Genomic DNA, 21,663 nt, shown 5'->3' on the forward strand with positions numbered 1-21,663 from the left:
CAGACTTCATCATCGAGTTCTTTAACTATACGTCTTCTCTCTTTAAACCTAAAGTGTTTCTAAGAAACCAAGAGAGATTATTTTCTTCTCTTAGAGATTATTTTCTTCTCTTTTTGTTTTTCTTTTTTTGTGTGTCATGTCACATCTGGCAGTGAGGAGTGCTGTCTATGCAAAATTCTGTTTATTAATTTCCTGAGAGTATTTCAGTGGCTTATTAGTCTACTCCTAATAGTTTCAAATACCTCAGATTGGCAACTCAATATAGTGTGTTAATAACTTCTTATAGATTAAGCTGAAAATTAAATACTGTCCAGAAGTAAAACAGGGCAATCAAATCAACAGCCAATAGGCATTTTGCGAGAATGTAGCTCAGTGACAACTATAAAGCTGGCTGCTAAAAATCTCATAGTTTCTTCTCAAGGGGTTGATGTCAGGGACTTGAGTCCTCATATAATGAAACATTGTTAATTCTGTTAGTTCAGTATCTGAAACCAAAGCACATAAATGTAGGAACATTCTCAATAGCATGTAAATATAAGAATGGAATATGGTGTTTTAAAACAAATTTAGTGCAATTAAGCTACAAACCAGGCAGAAGTTACAGACTATAGCATTTACTACATAATATTTAAACTACACTGGATCTATTTTACCAATAATCCTTTCAAAGGTATTATTCATCTGAAGTGTTTTGTTGGCTTCATAAAAAGAACTGGAAAGCTACTTTCCTTCTCTGTGCTGTGAAACAACTGTTTACCTACATCACCAATCAACCTCAACCTTCCCCCCCACCACCCATTTTGTTATGAATAGTAAAAGGTGAGACCAGAGAAAAGGTCAAATTAGAGGTCACTTTATGGAGCTTCCAGCATGCAAGTAGATCCCTCGACTTCTCCCTCCCTGATTCCTTTTGCCTGCAGTCATTCACTCTCATTCATCAATAAGGGGACACATTGTTAGATTCTAAGTAACATTTTGCAAATAAACTTCTCTACATTTTAAGTACTAGAATGCACCTACAGCCAAAACTTTCTCCTAATAATGGGGTCTGAATCCTGGAGGGATTATTTGAGAATCTGTCCCATGCCCATAATCTTTGTTCATATATAAAGAATACAGTATGAGTGTTCTACAAAGTTTGTTTTTGCCTTCTTAGGATGGGATGTTAAAGGAAAATAGCTAAAATATAAGATACGTGAGGCATGAATTTTGTTCAAGCAACTAGAATTGGGATTAGTATATATTAAGCACTCAAAAAGTTTTTGATGCTGAACAGTGACTTAGTGTCTTGTCCTTGCCTTTCCCATGACCTATCAAGTTTTTGGTACTGATGCCTCAAGAGAAAAAGATACTATTAAGGTACTGAAGATTGTCCTCCGCTGAATTATGACTCTTTGGAAGTAGAACTAACTACAAACTTCTGGTGTGAACAGAAGAGTGAAAAAGTTAGATGGCCAGATTATGGGGTCAGAGGTAGTGGGTTGGTAAAGTTCTAAAGCTGCTATTAATTCCCTGTGGGAATTATTTATACTTTTTTTTTTTTAGATTTCATTTCTCATCATAAAAGAAACATTACAACGTACTTAGAATAAGTGGCAAAGTATAGCAATGGAGCAATGAGTGTATGCCTAATCTATCAGAACAGATACTGATCATTATACTGTATGGTTAATTATTAATCTCAATATCCACCTCAGGATTGTTATTAGCTCTGAAAGAAATAATGCCTGTAAAGTATTTAACACATTGCAAGGCACTAGCAGGCATTCAGTAAAAGTTACTTAATAATATGTTATTTTAAGTTGTTTGGATTGGTACAAATTTTACTGTGTCTGGTAGCAACTTCTCAGAGTTTGTGGTATGAAGTTGATTGTTCTAAATTTCAATATGATGTAGTTATTATTGTTCCTTATTTTCTCTTTAAACAATTTAAAAAGACAATTTGGCTTTATTTTTAAAAATTTTTAACGTTTATGTATTATTGAGAGAGATTAGACAGAAAGCGAGCAGGGGTGGGGCAAAGAGAGAGGGAGACACAGAATCTGAAACAGGCTCCGGGCTCTGATCTGTCAACATGCTGACAATTTGGCTTTAAAATGGAGAGGTACAGCGTATCTCTTTTACTCTTTTCTTCCCCTGAAACCTTCCTCTTTCCAGTCCTTAAACCTCTATTCAAACATATTTTTTCCTTACTTGGGCTTCGTTATTTATATATTTGTTATAATGTATGCATTCCTATAAACTATATCAAATCCTTTGTAAAATGAGGCACGAATTGAGTGAATAAAAGGATGAATGTGGATATGACCGGGTGGAAGGCTGTTTGTACCTGAGAAGTGTTGGGCAAACAGACTTTAATATAATTCACATACTAAGAGTCACTCACCTCACTATCTGAAAAATTCTTTCTGTAATGAGATCCAATCATTGAGAGTTTATTTGGGAATTTGACTATAATCTTTCTCACACAATAAAGAGGGTGCTTTACAGAATTTACTTTTGTTCCTAAGATGTGATTTATTATAGAAAAAATATATCAGTGAGCTTAGGCAAAAATAATATTTTCAATTTTTATCATTCAACGGGATAGTAATCAAATCTACATTATGCAAGCATGGTCTTAGGGATATTGGTTTTGCCTCAAACCTACTGATATTACTTTTGCCCAAAGCTTAGCAAAGAAGGAGCTTAAGTTGTTTAAAATTTAAGGCAAGCACACAGAATTCAAACCCATATCTTTAGAAAGTGAAATGCACAGCCCCGAGAAGGGGAAACTTCTCTAATGTGGTCATGACAATAAATGAGAAAGACATTTTTAGAGTCCAATAGGAAAGGCTGTCAAATTAACTCACCAAGGAAATTACTCTTTGCCAGGACAGGAATCCTTGTTATCTCTGCCTAATGGACATGTTAGATTTCATTTTCCCCTCTTCTTTTTTTCTATAGTGAATTTAAAAATTTGTTATTCCTTTTAAAACTTCCATCACTATATTTTGGATGTCTTATTACCCATATTTTCAGTATCAGACATAGGTTCTCTGTTCATGAGGAGACACTCAGTCTAGAGCTATTCATATAGACAGGCTCATGATTTAGCACTCCTGAACTTACAGGTGAAGGCAGTAGGAGAAAAGAATTTCCATTAGAAAGGGAGACATATCATGGCTCTGATTTTACAAGAATACTTGGTTTATGTGAATGGGACATTTAAGAATATCATGTTTGAATAAGTGGGTATGGATACTAGGCAGTCAATGAGTGGACTATTGTTTCTGAATTCTAAGCCTACCTTCTTTCTTCTGAGGAAATCATTCAATGTGACTCTGGCAGGGGTCTCTGCATACTCCCACAGCAGTGTCCATGGGATCCAGCCCTGGCCAGTAAGAGTACTACCCTTCATGCCTCCCTGGCCACAGTGCTTGTTTGAGAAAATAGCATGTGATCGAAGTGGGATAAGTCAAGCTCCTCCTTGATAAATTTCTGCCGGACTCCAGGGGAAGACATCCTCTTACTACTGGAATCCACATGCTGGTAGGAAATGAATTTTGACTGGTGTAAGACATAAGGTTAATTTAAAGAAAGAGGAAAAAAGTCTTGGCCTAGATTCCGTCAGGCTGGGAGCCAGGTATAGGTTTGGACTTTTCTGTATGTGAGACCCACTTGGGGGGGTGGGGGGTCGGTGAGGGAGGTTTTGGTGTGATTTATCTTGAGTCACTTAGAGTTCTGTCAGTTCAAACCAAAGAAGTGCTAACTAATATGGGGAGGGAGGTGAGATAAAAAAACAAAACAAAACGAATGACCAACATGTTCAGATGAAAAGTGGGATTCAAAGTTGGCAAATGATCTCTGTCAGGGAGGGAGATACTGAGCAGGAATTGGGTTGAGTGTAATGAATTATCACAGGTCGTCTTGCAAAGATTCAGTGTTTTCTGCAGCAGGAGTAAAGGACAAAAAGAATGGAAAGAAGAAGAGATAAGAAAAAAAGAAAGAAAGAAAGAAAACATGTCCTATAATAGGGCCAAAGACAAAATAAGTCCAAATCTGGAGTCATCATAGCTACTTATTATTGAACCCATGCCAGAGAACTTTACAAAGGCAAGGTATTCATATTATCATTAATCTAAAAAAATAAACCTGTCTGTTGTATTCCAGTGTTTTCTTCAGTTCTTACACAAGTAAAATGGGATAAAGTCAGTGCTTCGTTCAGACTAACATCTGATACAACTGTTCCTCAGAGCTGCTTCCATGATGTTCGCCTTAAGATTAAACCATTAAATACAATAAGGACTGTCATATCACACTATAGTTTCTTGGTACATGTACTCAAATATCTAGAATAAGTATTTTCAAACTTTAAGGGAAAGTGCTCTTCCATTGTGTCATGCAGAAAACTATCATGTTTCACTCAGTTTAAACGGGAAAAAACATTTTGTTCTAAATTAGAATTAGAAAAGAATAGTTTTGGTATTAGGACAATTCTTGACAATGATAGATATTGGGTAGGAAAAAATCCACAAGCATTCTGATTCCAAGATATGATAAACCCTCTGGGATGAGGTAGGTGTTCAAGGTATGTCAACCAGGAAGCAATGGAAAAAGTGCTAAGGCAGGTTGACAATATCCAGCAATATAGCAACAGGCAGCAAATGGTGATTAAGACAGAGTCAGTATTGGGAAGGTCTTGCAAACAGTCATGGGTAAGCAGGTGTATATTCACAGGGATGGAGAGTATGGATGCAAGGACATGCTGTGAAGACCAGCAAGCTTTTAATGGCATCAGCGAGAAAGACTAGGAAGTATGAGGACTAGGATTTAGGATTCCAGTCTCCCATAGGCCTGCAAGGAACATACAGCATTTGAATCTCATTGGAACGGAGGTGCCCAGTAGCAATACAAAAAATGTAGGTGAGGATAAAAATAATAGAATAGAGTCCCAGATTGTTAAAATAATAGCATAAGGCAAAACCAGGGACAAAAAGAACAAGGGAAGTTACATTGGCCACTTCTATTTAGAGGTAAAGAAAGATCAGAAGTACGGATGACTTAAATTCCTTAACCAATAAATAATGTTAATAAAATACAGTCTCTTAATTATCTGATAGATGCCTTGCACTGTGTTATTATATAGATAATGTTTAATTTTCAAAATTAGCCTATGATGGAGTTTAGGACATGCTCCCCCCAAATATAACACTTCAACAGATTAAATATTTTAAGCTGAAGGAATTTAAGAATCAGCATGTGCAGTAAGACTTTCTCCCTTTTCCATGATGGTTATAAAACCCTCATGTGAGAGGTGCCCTCCTTATACCTGGAAAAAATAAAAAAACAACATTCTTATCTCCAAACCCCCTACAAGAATCTGAACAAATAGGCCTTACTGCCACAGATACTACACTTAGCTCATACTCTTGTTTTCATATGGGAAAAGTTATTTTCCAATAACTTTCCACTCTTCATCACTTCTTGCAGGTTTAAGCACTTCTTCAAGTCTGCATTTCCTCTCATGCCATGTAAAACTTGTATTAAATAAATTAGTAAGCTTTTCTCTGGTTAATCTCTCTTTCGTTATGGGGCCCTAGCAAAGAACTTAAAATGGTAGAGGAAAAATATATTTTCCCCCCTACATCCATGATGTACAAATTATTATTACCCCTTTCACAGGTAATAAAATCTAAGCTCAGAGTAAAGTAACCTCGAAGATCACAAAAGTAGGAAAAAGCAAAATTTCTGATCATCAGAATTCTAAATTTTAGATAGCAGAACCTATTCCATCTGGCTGAAGCAGGGAAGGATTTAACATAACATACTATGTAGGTCACAGAATCCTTGGGCTATATGTGATCCATAGCTTTAGGCCACGTTTATAAGACAGCTTCTAGAACCACAACATAGAATTAGTAGGACAAGTGAGCTGCAGACTTGCCTGAACTAAGATCATATTTCCTAGGCTGTGATGAGAAACCTGTCCCAATGCTGTATCCAGAAAACACACTGCCTCTGCTCCCACCTCCACTAGCCATATCTCCTAGTTAGCTCACACTACTTCTGAAGCAATGTCTCAGGGGATACATATAAGGGATAGAACCAAGGATGGATGAGGGTGAGACAGGAGGCAGTTGGGGTATAAAAATGAAGGGGGTGCTCGCTCTCAGAGTCATCCCTATGCAGGAAAAGCACTTGAGAGTGAGTGTGTCCTTAAATTGTGCAGCTTGGGGGCTTTGGTTTCCTTACTCAAGTCCTGGCCCTGGCCCTGAATCAGCAGTCTTCACCTTAGCTGCAAAAGAGGTGGGGAATGTAGACTTCTAAAATTTTTATTTTCTTCGTTTTGAAAAGTTGGAGCTCTTACTTGTAGGCAAATGGTAGGAAAATATCAAATTGTGAAGAGGGCATTTAAAAGATTCTTGTACAACAACTTATTTGAGGTATAGGAGCTATTGGTTTTTCTGAAACTTCCTGGCTCTGTATTTATGAACTCTCTCTAATCTTTTTGTTTGCCTGCAAACTAGGCAAAGCTGGTCTGTTTCTTGTAATATTTTGTTTACAGCATGGAGCAGCAGCCCACATGTACTACCATTCTAGCTCTTTCCAACTATTTTTCCTAGAACTAAGGGCTTGGTTGGCACTTGCTATGTCCTTCTAGATACCGTAGGTCTAGTTCCACCAAATATTTTGCCCTGGTACAGCACTGTTTATAGCTTTCCAGTTTGCAGTGTCTGCTTGCTGGTTGCAGCTTACTGCATGACCACCATCTTAATGATATATATTTTAACTTTTTTTGTTATTGTAATGTCAACTCAAGACATTAATTTCTGTGTTATAATTGATGAAAATAAAATGGTTCAAACCGGCAGAAGTTTGTTTCTCATTCTCTAGGGTGGACAGTCCCAATTGAGAGGATGTACTTCTCCATGAGGTCTTTGGGGACCCAGGCAAAGAGAGAAGATATTCTTTTTTTTTTTTTTTTTTTTTGAGATAGGAAGCATTGCTATCCTCATTTTATTTTTTTATTTTTTTATTTTTTTTAATATATGAAATTTATTGTCAAATTGGTTTCCATACAACGCCCAGTGCTCATCCCAAAAGGTGCCCTCCTCAATACCCATCACCCACCCTCCCCTCCCTCCCACCCCCCATCAACCCTCAGTTTGTTCTCAGTTTTTAACAGTATCTTATGCTTTGGCTGAGAGAAGATATTCTGTTTTCAATATGTGGCTTTGAAAATTGCTCTGGTAATTGTTGTAAAGTCTGCAAGAAGTGAAACAGGACATAGAACCAGTTTCCTGGGAGGTTTAATGGGCCAAAGGAGGAAGTAACTAACGCTCTTTTTCTCACATTCTTGTTTACATGATCATCTTTAACTGGAAGGGAAATTTGAAAATAGAGCCTTGCATATACAGAAGAAAAGTGGTTTTGCAGAAAGGTAGTTATTTGTAAGATAGCATCAGTCACATCACTTAATAAAATATTCTGCAAACTGATTTAATATTACTATAAAAAGAGTTGCTTACATGAAAACTATCTATTTTTGGAACTATATAAAAAAGGTTAGTCAATACTTTAAAAATACTGTTGAATAAGGTGCATATGAACAAAATATAAACAGTGTTATAAATAATGTGAATATTTAAAAGAATTTGGATCTCAGGGTGCTTTTCTGTAAATCAAAGTCTTTAAACACTTGATTCAATGTAAATAAACTAAAATTACATACTACAAATCATAGGTGGTGTATGTAAGATGGCAAATAACTCCAATTAGTGGTTCCCTATTTAAAAGAAATGTGTCATCTAAAAAGGTAGTAAATAAACATGCATTTGTTTAATTTTGGTTTTTTAACTAACTTTTTCAATGACCCAAGACTGGTCTTACTTGTGCTGGTAAAGAGGATATCTATTCTATTTCATATTCACTAATGTTTTTTTTTCATTTTTGTAAAATGAATATTTATGGTCCAAATTTCAGATATCTTGAAATGTTTTGTCCAAAGTGACAAAAGGGCATAGTAAAAATTTCCTTTTGTTGGGTATCATACTATGAGCTAATCCATATCCATAAGAGGACTAAATTCCTTCACTTGTTGTAATTCTTTCATTTAGAGTACTGTTTGACACTCTTAGAAGCTAGAAGAAATGATCTGATGGACAGACCAATATTTTTATGCTTCAAGGAATCCTGAGTCCATTGAACTTTTTTTTTGAGCTCCAGGAGAAATTTGTCACGGAACACCAGAATACCTCTACCAGGTCAAATACTGAAAACTCAGCTGGAAGCTCAGTTTCTACTGTGCCATGACATATGGTCTTCAATAATTTGCTTACTATGTGGCTCTTCCATTCCAGAAAAATAACTAGGAGGCATTGCTATTCATAGGGACTGCTGAGGTCAGTAATTATTAAATAGATGCATATGCATAGCAAATAAAAATGTACTAAGCAATTAATAGATATATTCTCCTCATGATTAATTTTCAAGTTAGGTCTTTCTTTCCCAAACAGCAACTTTCCTGGAAAACCTATGATTCCCACAAGGATATATTCCACTTGAGATATTCGTGATTCATAGTCTCCCAAGTACTCACTGAGAAATTCAAATCCCACATGCAAAGATTTCTATCTGACTTATAGGCCTCTCAAACCTCACTCTTGTAAAACACTGCCTGCTCTCAATCAACATCCTTTTGTACCAGCCAATATACTGACTGAAGAATGGAAAAATGTGTTCATAGCCACATTGTGACAAGAGAATTCCTAGAGAAATAATCAGTCCTAAGACACTCTAAAATAGTTAACATTTGAGTTGCACTGAGTTGATAGGTCTAGTGTTGCTAGGAATCAGAATCACTGATTTCAGAACTTAACGTGATTACAAATTAAGTGTTCCAACTTTTGGTTCTTCATTATCATATAGAAAAAATGGCATAAATGGCATTAGTTCCCCCAACTATATGAATTTATACCTGACAATTTCCCCACAGTTTCTCATACAGATGTCCCCAATTTACTTGTCCATTTCTCTAGCTTGTTCTGATTCAAAATGTGTCACAGACATTTTATCTAAAGGAGCCGGTATTTCACACCTTGATCCTCAATCATAGTTAAGGTGCCTCTCCGAATAGAGGTATTGTCAAATATTGATCTAAAATTATGCTTCTATTATTCTCACAACCAAAACAAAATGAAGACACTGGCTTTTTTTCTTCATTCTCAAAAAATTTACTTATGAAACACAACATGAGAATACATGGAGGAATAATATTCCCTTGTTAGTGGTGTTAAATAAAGAGTAAAAGTAAGATTCTGATTTTTTACACTTGGTTGTATAAAGGCAAATAATAGCTAATATATTCCCACAGTCAAATAATTAAAAAGTAACAGGTTTACTCTCAATTTAATCAATGTCAAAGAAAACAAAGTCAGCGTGACAAAAGAATAATGCCACCCCCCCCCAAAGATGTCCACATCCAAATACCCAGCATCTGTAAATATGTTACCATACAAGCCAAAGGATTTTGTACATGTGATTAAATTAAGGGTTCTGTGGTGCTGAGATTATTCTGGATAATCTTGGTGGGCCGATATAATCAAAAGAGTCCTTATAGGAGAAAGGAAGGAGGGACAGAGTCAGAGAAAGAGAAATGATCCTGGAAGCAAGGTAAAAAAGAGAGAGAGAAGGAAAAGGAGAGGGAGAGGAAAAGGGATGGAGATTAACTGGCAAAATGCTATGCTGCTGGCTTTGAAAACGGAGGGAGGGGCCTGGAGCCAAGGGATGCAGGTAACCCTTGTGAGCTGGAAAAGGCAACAAACAAACAAACAAACAAACAAAAAAACGATGTTCCTCTAGGACATCTCCAAGGAATTCAGTCTTGATGACACCTTGATTTTAAGATTCCTGACTTCCAGAAATTTAAGATAATAAATGACCACTACAGCTGTGGTCACTTATTACAGCAGCAGTAGGAGATTCACACATTCACTCTAGCACTCCTCTACTTCTCAAATTACATTATTTCTAAATCTTTCATGGGAATTACATTTCTTAAGTATGCTAAAATTCAGATTAGATTTGGGATATATTTGAAGATTTAGACACTGAGAATTATTCCTACAACGACCCTTCAAACTAATTATAACAATGGAGTAGAAATTTTCCCTCTCTCTCTCTCTCTCTCTCTCTCTCCCTCTCCCACTCTGTGTATGTGTACATATACGATTCTATATAATGTATACAGTTACAGATACATATTTTTTCACATAATTATTGAATAATAAAATAATGGAAATTGTTAATTGCCTTTTAAACATCTGCAGCAGCAAGACACTATAGTAAATATATAAAATAAAGAGTATTCAGCATTTAGTATTCATAAAATCATGGGTGCTGCCAATAACATTCTGGAGAACAAATATTATATATTCAAAACCTTTTTGCTTCTTTAATACTTTTAGGATATAAAGATAGTACAAGAGGGTTAACAGAGATAATAGACTTAGCTCAACCTAATGTTAACATTTTATCTAAGTTTACTTATGAAAATGAATTGACAATGGTACAATCTGACCAGGAAGACCTTATTGCCCTCACTCATTTCCCTGAGTCTCCTCTGATGGATCAAAGTTTCTCAGTATTTCTTTGTTTTTATGATCTTGATACTCTGGAAAAGTACTAGCTAGATATTTTGTAGAATACCCATCAATTTGGGTTTGTCTTATCTTTTCTTATTAGACTAAAAGATTACATACTTGGGGCAAGAACACTACAGAGGTGAAGTACCTTTCTCATTGCATCACATCAGGAGGTACATATCAATACTTGTTACTACTGATATTAATGAACCTTGATCATTTGGTATGATTTCTGCACAGAGTATTTTTCCCTAAATCCAGCCTGCACTTCAGAGGTGGGGAATTATGCTTCACCTCCTGCAGGAAGCAGAATAAAAGAATGAAAATATGTTAGAATCACCACATGATTAACAGATATTTTGGGGGGAGATACTTCCAGGTTATGCAAATATACTGTTCCTCCTTAAAGTTGTCCCCACTAATTTTAATATTTATCAGTGAATCTTGTGTGCAGCAATTATTACTGGGTGTTCTCTCATTCCTTCTGCCTTTTTAATTTGGAATTTTTATTCAAAATAATTTGCCTCTCTTCTCCCATTTATTTATTCAAACATTTATTAATATCAGTATAGATTCATGGATATTTACTTTATTCTTTGGGATTAATAGGAAACTCACTTTTTATTTTGTTGCTCAGTACCTCATATTTTAAACATGCAAATACTGTGCAATAGAACTAAAAATGACTTATAACACTTTCTGTAAAATACTGAAAAATAGAAAATTATACACTGAAAAAAATTGAAAAAAGTTGAGGCAACACTTATCAAATTCCATGCATATCAGAATCGGTTGCAGAACTTGACAAAATCCAGATTCTTGGTCTTCCTTGCTTATATCTGTATATTTGTATTTCTAAATTTGGCAGAAATGTGGTGGGGTATAAAAATGCCATTTTAACAAGTATGCCAAGTGATTCTGACACATGCACATAAACAAAGTTTGAGAAAAGTTTTTATTGTTCCATTGAGAAAAGTTTTCATTGTTTTAATATGTGGGGAAAATATAGTACTTGAGCTTTCTCTCTCTTTCTCTCTCTCTCTTTTTAAATTTGTGAATAATGGGTTTGTAGAAACTTGATTGGAAAACCTGAAGGAAAAATGCTTTTAATTTTTTTTAACATTTATTTATTACTGAGAGACAGACACAGAGGGTGAGCAGGGGAAGGGTAGAGGAAGGGGGAGACACAGAATCTTAAGCAGGCTCCAGGCTCTGAGCTGTCAGCACAGAGCCTGACGCAGGGCTCGAACTCACGAACTGTGAGATCACGACCTGAGCTGAAGTCAGTCACCTAACCAACTGAGCCACCCAGGCACCCCAGGAAAAATGTTTTTAAAAGGTTATGTATTAGGTAAAAATTTAAGAGTTTTATAAAGTTCAATGCTACATCTGCTTTATTTAATACAGTAACTAATTATGTAAGTATAACAGTAAAAATCTTATCTATAAAATTTGGCAATAATATAACATTGAAGAGTTTCAAGAGCATCAATTCAGTAACAATAATCACACATAAAAAAGAATGTAAGTGCTAAAGGGACTCCTGGGTGGCTAGGTCGGTTAAACATCTGACTTTGGCTCTGGTCATGATCTCATGGTTTGTGAGTTTGAGCCCGGTGTCAGGCTCTGTGCTGACAGCTCTGAGCCCGGAGCCTGTTTTGGATTCTGTGTCTCCCTCTCTCTCCCCTCCCCCACTAGCAGTCTGCCTCTCTTTCTCCCTCTCTCTCAAAAATAAATAAAATATTACAAAAAATTTAAAAAATAATGTACATGATAAATATTTAGGGTGAGATGAATTTTCATCTTTTCAAATATTTTATTGATTGCCTTTCATGTTATTGACCTCATTATAGCACTTGATAGGTGTAACCAAGGAATGGCTGCTAGGGGCAGTCATTCACTTACAAGAAAGTTAACTAAGAATTATACATAGGATTTGGGTTCTCGCTTTGCCTTTTGCTAGCCGTATGAAAATAGAAAAGTTATTTTGTCCCTGTAAATCCCAGAGAACAAAATGGTTTAATGCATTTAAACCCCCCACAAAAAAGCAAACAAACAAAACAAAACAAAAGCAACAACAACAAAAACACAAAACTGCTACAAACTAAGTATTTGGTAAATTATTAATACTGTTATTATTAGTTATTTTTCCAGTGAGCCATACACATAACTCAATGTCTCAGATATCCATTTCATTTGTTTTAGGGCATATCTAAGCAAAGACCAATTTTTTCACACATGTTAGAAACATCATAGACATATTTTCTAGCATTTATGTATATAAGGTCCCTCCTCAAAGTTCAGATAATGACAAAGATCCTATGTAGTATCTGCAGGGGATGGGCAGAGACAGAGAGGGAGAGAAATTCCCAAGCAGTTTCTGCACCATCAGCACAGAGCGTGATGCAGAGCTCCAACTCACGAACCGTGAGATCATGATCTGAGCCGAAATCACGAGCCATCCAGGTACCCCAAATCCAACCTAGTTTCTAAAGGCTTATCATTAGCTCAGGCAAAAGTTTAATTCATGGTAAAATTGTAGCTTAAATCCACACCTTAGTCAATTTAAACAGTTCATTAATACCATGTGAGAATGTCTTTCTTCCAGTTGGTACTAAAACTACAGAAACATAATACTGGCTTCTGAGAAGCATTTTGGCATATGTGTGTTGATGGATACAAAACAGAGTAAAAATCTTTAACACATGAGTATTCATAATTTTTCCTTTTGTTCCAATTTAAAAGGAGCAAAGATATTTGCTTTCTGAGTCGGTTCCTGGGCCTGATTTGTTTTGAGAATTTTGATTAGTGGGCAAATCCCAGAGAAACACTTAAAAAAAAAAAAAAAGGAGCCAGAGATGCTAATTTGATCTACCTGATAAGGATAATAGAAAAGATACGGGTTGTGGGGGCTGACAGAAAGAGTAGGAAATGCAACAGGGCTTGAGTGTGGAAGATCATTTTGCCGCAGAAGTAAAAATGAATTATGAAGAGAGTCTTTGGAGCGGCTTTGGGCTATTTGAGATCAGGAGGAATGAGAAGAGGAAGATCTTGAGAAATGGTGATAGAGTTTTATATTAAATCTCCATCTCTCTGCCTTGAGATAGTCAAATAAAAATTTATTATTTTTACTTCTGGTTGTTATTCTTTGAATGCGACACAAGTGAAGACTGAACTAGGTAAAGTCTGGAGATTCAGCTTACAGAATGTATATTTCACCTTTAATGTATACCTATTCAGAGACTTTCTCATTGCAGCCTCTCATAAACTGAGATTACAGTAGCCTCTTGTGGTCTTGGCATTCATGGGCCCTGGTGATATTAAAAAATATGAGAAGTAAATGTATAGTAATTACTTGCTCACCATATTTAATAAGGGTATTTAAAAAGAAGCATGCAGCTTAATAGTGCTGTATTTTCCTATGGTTTTAATCTTTCCAAAAAGGTTAGATGAGCCCTTATTATTGTTATTCATGAAATCAAATGCCCTTAGTCTTAAAAAGACAGATGGTAGTGGCTTGCTAAAATTACTTAGTGACATGGACAGAAACTAACCACTTGACAGAAGAAAGATGCTGAAGTGATAAAAATCCATGTCGTCCATTTAATGTAGCTATTAATAGGGAGGATTTCCATAAGGTCTCAGAAGGCAGAATATTTCATCTGTCTATGCAAATTTCACTTACATGCTAATAATGTCTCTTTAGCTCTACAAAGACCTGAAATAAAATCCACCTGCCCTTCAGAGGAAAATCAGACTCCGCTTATCTAGAAACTAACAGATTGAAAGAAGACTTCTTAGAAAATGGGCGCAGAGAAAGGAAGAGTCTGGACCTTGCAAGTGCGGTGTGAGCATAAAGTTTTCATCCTCTAAAAGCACAGATTACCCCAAACTAGGTCAAAAGTGCTAGGGTCTGTGTGTGTGTGTGTGTGTGTGTGTGTGTGTGTGTTTGTGTGGTAGGGGAGAATCTTCTCAGGCAGCAGTGGAATGAGAATGAGTGGTGGGAACTTCTCAGCATGGCATGAGAGTTGGAACAATTTCTACAGCTGCTGGGCAGTGACCTGGCTGAAGGGGTTATTAGCATGCAAGGAATGTGATCAAGAGGCCGGTATTTATGTCAGGAAGAGTCTCTCCTTAACATCTCCTTGCAATGAATATACTTATCATGGTGTCAGTTTCTCTTAATATATCTTTGAAAAGGGGGAGAAAATTAATCATTTACTGGCTTTTGGTTTAGCATGAGAGGCCATTCCAACGAGTTCTGACTAACAATGTAAAAATCACAGCACCTTAAGAGTTCCAAAGGCATAATAAAGAAAATAATTTGGTAGGAGCACATTTACTCACTACTCGAACTAAGGCATATTTGAATGTGTTTTCTTTTTCCAGTTGAAAATGAACTAACTCTGATTTAGAGACTCATGACAAGCATGCAGATATATAGCCATTGTTACACATTTTATATGCTACTATTACATTTATTCCATCGCAGATGGATTTCTATTATAATATGTCCCATGTAAAAACCAAACCCACATACGGTATTATTGAAATCTAAAAGAACATCACACTGAAATTATTTTGAGTGCTACAATTTCATTTAAAAGTAATTATGTATAAGACTCATAACATCTTAGTGTTTTTTGTGCTCTGAAAATTATACATATTCATACGAACTTTTCAGAATAATCTGTCAATCAAAATGTTTTTATGCTAAAATATGACATCATACCAGTTCAAAACACCACCTCTGACTGACAAGGGTGGGTATTACGGGACTGAAGAATGAGAGCTGAGACACTGGCTCCTGGAGAGAGTTCCGCTCCTCATTACTGTGAAGATCTATTCACCTAGGCAGCCCTCCCCGGCTCTTTGGAACCAATGTAATTTTTCCAACTTAACCTCACATCTATTTGTTTCTTTCCTCTGATTTCTTTCTGACTGTCTACAAACAAATCAGGCTTCCAGGGTCCTCACAATTACGTTTCACCCCACTGTGCTGCACTCCTCTGTGCCTGCCCTCCCACACTTCTGCTGTGCACTTGGATTTCAGAGCCCAGTAGGCCACCAGGGCTTCCTCTGTGCCTTTATGCCCACATTACTCGAGGGGATATTTTCCTGCTTTCCACTGGTCACGTCCCTCAACTGTCCAAACAGTAACCGTTTCTGAGACTTTTTCTGTTGGCTGGAGGGAAAAAAGAAATGCTGTCGTACCATGATGTCACCTTTTCCTTGATACCAAAATACTTCCTTTCACTTGCTGCTTCATAAAGACAGGATCAATGAACGGAAGGTTCATGGTTTCATTCCTGCATCTGCCACCAATGCGTTTAGATTAACAACATCATTTCCACAAAACTATTTAAACATCTCCTAAAGTCTATTACGGAGGAATTTTCTCTTTGCATTAGTCTTCACATTCTTTTATCTGAAGAAAACAAAGTTCTACAATGAAATGAATAGAAAATGATATCCAATTTTTAATAAACAGAATATTAAGATTCTACAAAGCATTGAATTGTCAGCTTAATTTTAATTCAATGACTTGTAAATATAACTCATTTTTGTTACTTTGCTCTTCTCATCAACATATTCACAACATAGTCCAACACAGATATCTTATGTTCAACAAATCATAATCTAATATTTGCAACGCATATTTCACATTCTATATCTGTAAAATTATACTAAAATACAGATATAATTTTTTCATCGTGCATAGCTAAATCCCCATCATACGTATAGCTTAATCCTAACTACTTAATTGGTATCATCTTCTAATGCACATGGAATGCAATTAAAACATTTGAATAACCATTTTAACTGAAGAGTAGAACATAATCAGTCAATCCTGATTTAGATGCAATTTTCTATATGTGGAATTTAGAATTAAACACTACGAACCACAACGCTTTAAAAAAAAATGTATATTGCAATGTACTTACTGGTATTTCACAAGGTGGTGGTTGTCAGTTATAGGGGACAGTGAGACATCCAGGAAGAAAGCATGGAGGGGTTTGGGGTAGTGAAGACAGCATGGGCCCAGGAATTCGAGGACTGAGCTCTGATAGTCCCTGGTGCTACTGCTTTATAACTTCTGACCTTAAGCAAAGCAAGGTACTGACATTTCTCTAAGTCTTTAAATGGAGGCTTTCTTCCCAGAATTCTTAGAGGATGGATGCAATGGTGTACATAAACAATTCGATTCAGTGTCTGACATACAGCAGATGTTAAGTAAATTTCAGTGTTTCTTGCTTTGTATGCACACCCACTTGTTTTTTTTTTTTTCAATTAAAAGGCAGTGAAAAAAAATGTTATCCCTAAATGAAAAGTAGAACTAAATAGGCAAAAATGTCATCTCAATCTAGAGATGTAAGTTGCCATGGCAATGCAAATGTCATCCTACTATTCTCTCTTGTTAGATAGCAACAGGAATATATTCCACAGACTGAAACAGCATTTAGAAAAGTCTCAAGTGTTACTAGCATTGCCGGGTTTATAAAATCACTTGTTGGAGAGCAGATCAGCACAAGGCCTGCAATTCTCCTCAACCAGCCAGAGTAAAAACATATGGATGCCAAGGGAGGAATTTCTCAACTTTTAGGAAATCTCCTTCTTCTCCCTTGAAACACCACTCAAGATATTTCTTGGGTTTGAAGGTAAATTTGATTTTAGCGATACAGTGAAGTGACAGTATAGACAGTGTTTGGCCATACTACTGGGTTCAATTTTGTATCTTCTCTCTTGGTAATTGTTGAAATAAATGTGTCAATTATGCAAACTAGTGGGAACAGGCTTTGTGAAGGAAAACCCTTTGGACTTCATTTTAAGAATGAACAGCTGTGGTTCAGAATACTGGTGATTCAGACTGACATCAGTGTATGAGATGGATATTTCCTCTGTTTTCCTCCTCCCTCCTTTTTTAGATTATTGAAAATATATACTCCGTACACATTATATATATATTTTTGGCTATATAATCATAATTTGAATTTCTAAAACACTACTATTGCTGCAAAGAATTGTTTGACCAAGTAGATCAGTTTCAACTATACTTTTCATAATAAAAGGTATAGTTATGAAAAATTGCTAACACATCAAATAATAAATTTGTAATGGTAAATTAAAAGCATAACACAAATGGATATATAATAGGATGGTAATTCTATAAAAATTCACAGACAAATTCGCAAACAGATGGACGCATTAACTATAAGTAGGAAGACATTCGCAGCACTTAAACTGGATAGTAAAACTCATGGTGATTTTTATTTTATTCATTTCTGTGTATTTTGAGTACTTTCTAAGTTTTCCAAATTATACAAGCATTACATTTATATTAAAATATATTTTATTTTTTAAAAGTGAATAACAATTAGTAAGATTACCATTTATATATCAGTAAAATATCCTAGTTTTTAGTTGTCCATCTTGCAAAGCCATAAGCCTCTGATTTATACTGTATCTGTTAAAAAACTTAATGTGAAACCATATGGTATCTGTCTTTCTCTGTATGGCTTATTTCACTTAGCATCACACTCTCCAGTTCCATCCACGTTGCTACAAAGGGCCATATTTCATTCTTTCTCATTGCCACGTAGTACTCCAGTGTGTATATAAACCACAATTTCTTTATCCATTCATCAGTTGATGGACATTTAGGCTCTTTCCATAATTTGGCTATTGTTGAGAGTGCTGCTATAAACATTGGGGTACAAGTGCCCCTATGCATCAGCACTCCTGTATCTCTTGGGTAAATTCCTAGCAGTGCTACTGCTGGGTCATAGGGTAGGTCTATTTTTAATTTTTTGAGGAACCTCCACACTGTTTTCCAGAGTGGCTGCACCAATTTGCATTCCCACCAACAGTGCAAGAGGGTTCCCGTTTCACTCTTATGTGGATCCTGAGAAACTTAACAGAAACCCATGGAGGAGGGGAAGGAAAAAAAAAGAGGTTAGAGTGGGGGAGAGCCAAACCATAAGAGACTCTTAAAAACTGAGAACACACTGAGGGTTGATGGGGGGTGGGAGGGAGGGGAGGGTGGGTGATGGGTATTGAGGAGGGCACCTTTTGGGATGAGCACTGGGTGTTGTATGGAAACCAATATGACAATAAATTTCATATATTGAAAAAATAAAAATAAATTAAAAAAATTAATGTGTAACAGAGCACATGAACATAAAATGTACATAAACTAATTTGGGGGTTAAAAGATAAAAACAAAACAGTTTTAACTCAACCACCAAAATTAACAATAGAACATTTTTTTAAACTGTAAATTCTGCCCTTCATCTTGTTCTTTCTTCTTTCAAACTGTCTTGACTATTTGTCACCTATCTTCTTTCCATATATATTTGGGACTCATTTTATCAATCTTTGTTGGAATTGAATTATATCTACAAATCAAATTCATAAAAATCTCAGCTTGTGAAATTGATTCTTTTCTATCCAATCACATTGATTTACACCTTCTTTCAGTGTCTTTCAATAAAAGTTTGCTGCATAGATGCTGCACGCTTTTGGTTGGATTAATTCCCATACATATTAATAACGTTTTCTAACTAATTTTATTGGTATAAAAATGCAATCTTGTTAAAATGATCAGATCATGTTGTTTGCATCTTTTGTAACTTCACTAATTTTTTTCCTTGATCTATCACTTACTGACAATGTGTTAAATTTTTTCCATTATGATGCAGCTTTATTAATTATTTCATGTAATTCTGTCAAGTTTTGAAGGATATTTAATGTATATAAATTTGTAATTATCATATTCTCCTAGGAAATTGAAACTTTTATTAGGATGTAGTCAGGCTTTATTTCTAGCAATATATTCAGTTTAAAGTCCCATATTTCTGCTATTACTACCACCATATCAGTTCTTGTTTTTTTGTTTTGTTTTGTTTTGTTTTGTTTTGGCCAGAAGCAGGGGAAGAGTAAAGAGATAATATTAGCTTTACACACCTCTTTCCATCCTTTGTTTGTTTTTTTTTTCTTTTCTGTGAATTTAAGTTATAGGTGCAGCTTTTAAAAACAGCTTCACTATATTTATTTTTAAATAAAGTCTGACAATCTTTTCCATTTAATTGGTGAGAATATTTAATTTATATCTATTATGATGTTTTTATTATTATTATTTTTTAATATGAAATTTATTGTCAAATTGGTTTCCATACAACACCCAGTGCTCATCCCAACAGGTGTCCTCCTCAATGCCCATCACTTACCCTCCTCTCCCTCCCACCCCCCATCAACCCTCAGTTTGTTCTCAGTTTTTAAGAGTCTCTTATGCTTTGGCTCTCTCCCTCTCTAACTTTTTTTTTTCCTTCCCCTCCCTCCATGGTATGGCCTTTTGTAGCAATGTGGATGGAACTGGAGAGTGTTATGCTAAGTGAAATAAGTCATACAAAGAAAGACAGATACCATATGTTTTCACTCTTATGTGGATATTGTGATGTTTTTAATTCATTCCCATCATTTTTCTGGATATGTTTTGGGTTACTCTTCTTGTTCTATTATTTTACCTTCACTATTTTGGTAGTTATCTGCTTGATTTTTACCTTTTTGATGGTTTTATAGCTTTTAACTTTCCTACTTAATAAAATATGAAGTATAGCAATATATTTATCTTCCTCCTGAATAACAAATGGCCTTAGAATGCGCTAAGTCTGATCACATCTCAAAACTTTTATACTAGTTTTGTCTAAAAGTTGAGTCTCCCTCTTCTTAACTCTACAAATTAGGTATTGATATCATTATTTTAATTTTTACTCACTTTTCTATCTTGTATTTCATACTTATTTAGGATTATTTTCCAATTGTCAGAGGCATATCTTAGAATTTCCTTTCATAATGGTCTGCTGGTAGTAAACTGTTTTTTCTTTTTCTCTTTTTCATTATTTAACCTTTACTCTCAAAATGTATTTCTTATTTGCTGAGTTGTATATATATTTTTTTCCCTGATATAGTGAGCATATTTTTCTATGGCTCAAAAGTTTACATCCTTACTATCAGGAAGTCTGTGGTATTTTATACGCAATTTGTCTTTTCTCTATGGATGTTCTTTTAGGGTCTTTCTGTCTTTGGTACAACTCAGCTTCACTATGATATGGAGTGTGTGTGTGTGTGTGTGTGTGTGTGTATGTATTCATTCCACTTGAGATTATTTGATATGACTTCCTAATCTGGGATTAGTGATAAAAACTGTCAACAAAATGGAGTTAGAGGGAACATATCTCAACATAATAAGTGCCATGTATGAAAAATCCATAGCTAACACCAACCTCAATGATGAAAAACTGATCTCTAAGGTCAGAAACAAGGCAAGGATGTCACTTTTTAACACTTTTGTTCAACATAGTACTAGAAGTCCTAGCCACAGCAATCAGACATGAAAAAGAAATACTGGTAAGGAAGAAGTTAAACTGCCTCTATTCAAAGATGATCTGAAACTACACATGGAAAATCCTAAAGATTCCACTTAAAAAACTACTAGAAGTAATAAACAAATTCAGTAAGGTGGCAGGCTACAAAATCGATACCCAGAAATTGGCAGCATTTCCATATATTAACAATGAAGTCGCAGAAAGAGAAATTAAAAAAAAAACAAAAAAAACAAAAAAAACACTACACTATTTGCAACTGCACCAAAAAAAAATACCTAGGAATAAGTTTAACCAAAGAGGTGAAAGACCAGTACTTTGAAAACTATAAAACACTGATGAAAGAAATTGAAAATGACATAAATAAATGGAAAGATATTTCATGTTCACAAATTAGAATAATTCATATGGCCAAAATGTCCCAAACGTTACCCAAAGCAATCAACAGATTCCATGAAATCCCTATCAAAATACTAGCAGCATTTTTCACAAAACTAGAAAAAATAATACTAAAATTTGTGTAGAACCATGGAAAACCTTGAATAGCCAAAGCCATTCTGAGAAAGAAGAACATAGCTGGAGGTATCACAATCCGAGATTTCAAGATATATTACAAGCTGTAGTAATCAAAACAGTATGGTTCTGGCACAAAATCA

The 21,663-nt window shown here is 35.4% G+C and overlaps 1 protein-coding gene across 8 annotated transcripts in view; it reads right to left on the reverse strand.

The window, feature by feature from the left end:
- The window catches only part of MARCHF1 (membrane associated ring-CH-type finger 1), an 891,585-nt gene that overhangs the window by 234,532 nt on the left and 635,390 nt on the right, over window positions 1–21,663 (reverse strand). Inside the window, exon 1 of one of the 8 annotated variants that reach the window (XM_078445641.2) lies at window positions 16,571–16,719. The exons of the other annotated variants lie outside the window; for them this stretch is intronic. The gene's annotated coding sequence lies outside the window, so the exon portion shown is untranslated. Of the gene's footprint in view, window positions 1–16,570; window positions 16,720–21,663 lie in introns of those variants that run through there. 8 annotated transcript variants of the gene reach the window in all.

The sequence above is a fragment of the Panthera onca genome, chromosome B1 (assembly GCF_046562875.1).
Source record: "Panthera onca isolate mPanOnc1 chromosome B1, mPanOnc1 haplotype 2, whole genome shotgun sequence".
Lineage (NCBI taxonomy): Eukaryota > Metazoa > Chordata > Mammalia > Carnivora > Felidae > Panthera > Panthera onca.